Here is a 1911-nt window from a genome sequence, read left to right as displayed (position 1 = left end):
TATATACATATATTTCTTAACATAACCTGGTCAGTTTGTATAATGTTACTTGTATATCCATTTTCAGGAATACTGATTTGTTATTGGATAACCATTTGGTGTGCTATCCCCTGGAAAATACTATTTCTCTTACTTCAAACATTTCATAGTTATTTGTAGTTCTTTGAGTAGTGATGAGGCTTGTGGGCTTTTCTCCATCTCCTTTGGCATATGTATAGGTGTCTTCCTTGTTCAGTTCATAGAAAACATTTCAAAAGGAAATAATTCTTAATTTCTAATGGAAATACAAATGTCTGCCCATGAATTATATCACAGACATTGTTCTCAGCTGGTACAATTGATGATCTTCTGTCATTAAGATCACTATTGTCTAATTCATGAGGTCTACACCACCTTAGACCAATGGTGTCCATGTTTTTGGATGCCTACTGGCACTTGACCTCTGGTGAGCTTCTATTTTAGGCAACCTATAAAATGGGTGCATCATTATTTTAGTAATATTCATTTTCCTTTGGTATCTCCTCTGTTTATGCTGTAGCTTGGATAGAGTTGTCTGTTCTGTCACACAAAGATTCTTGTTCTACATGGAACACTACAAAATCATAGGAATTTGAGTCAGGCTTTGCAATTAGTAATTTTAAATTGATTCACCTTGAACAAGTTGCCTAATTACTTTAATTACCATGGTCCTTTCATGTAGACTATAAGACTTATCTAACAGTCTATGAGGGTACAATAGTCTAAAGTATAAAAAGGAGAGAGCACACTGATGCTTGGTGTCAATTGGCATGTGATTTTAACTATGGTAGCTGAGTTATCATTTAGGCAAACACTGAAACACATTTGATAGTTTGAATCAGTTAATATTTGCTATAAGTTTTACTGTACTTAAGGATTGTGTGAAGTTGAGCAGGAAGGAGTGGCCATTCCTTACGAATTACTTAGGAGACAGTAGTTGTTTCATCCTTTAGTGTGTATTGTGTGCTGACCTTTATCCAACTATGTTGTCACAGACAAATTTTCTGACCAAAAAAAAAAAAAATAGAGGAAGCCCAGGAATTCAGTGTAGGTTGCTGGATGACACACAGTATCAAGGAAATTTCATGAGCACTCTGGGTGGTATGCAATGTGATCATTCATTTTAATTCCTGTCATTAAATTCAAATTGCCCAAATTAACTTGATTTAAACAATGGAGGAATATAGCCTTGCCATTACTGCTGAAGAGCTTTAAGAATGAATGTAAGGCTGAGAGCAGAAAAAAAAAATCTATCATTATAAGCCTAAATATTTAGAAGGCAATTTGACAGCATAACCATTTAGCAAAACAACAACAGAAGGCTTCCTCCTAGGGCCTATGACCTTCACAGATACAGATACTTCACTAGGTTTACAGATTCAGGCATGAATCTCCTACCGTGTAGGAGAACTCACATCCAATCAGAATGTATTTGGTTACTCCCCTAACAGTAATACCACTATTTCACCCATGGGCACATCTTGCCTGCCAGATTGTAGCATACAGGGTTCAGCTCCAGTTAGGATCACTATTTTTTTTTTCCTGACAGCCTGCATAGAACCTTCTGGCATTATGAACACTAGCCAGCTGTAGACTTTTTGCTCAGTTCCTGATTAATTTTTTTGTCCTGTAACTAAAGTGAAAGTGCAAATGAGTTTTGTATATTAAAATTCTTAATTACAAGCTTGGCAAAGACTTGATGTGCCAGTGTGGGGGATGTATAGGGGGTATCGACCCTTTTAGAGGACAAGGTTTGGGGAGAAGGATTGTGGAAGGGGGGTGATTGGGAGGAGGGACAGTGAGTGGGATATAAAAAGAATAAATAAACATAAAAATTAAAAAATTATAAATTACCATAACTCTGAAGTTATAATTTTAAGAGTTTTCTAGAGA

Source organism: Mastomys coucha, unplaced genomic scaffold (genome assembly GCF_008632895.1).
Source record: "Mastomys coucha isolate ucsf_1 unplaced genomic scaffold, UCSF_Mcou_1 pScaffold13, whole genome shotgun sequence".
Taxonomy (NCBI): domain Eukaryota; kingdom Metazoa; phylum Chordata; class Mammalia; order Rodentia; family Muridae; genus Mastomys; species Mastomys coucha.
The sequence above is the reverse complement of the archived record's forward strand: the minus strand, read 5'-3'. Positions refer to the sequence as shown.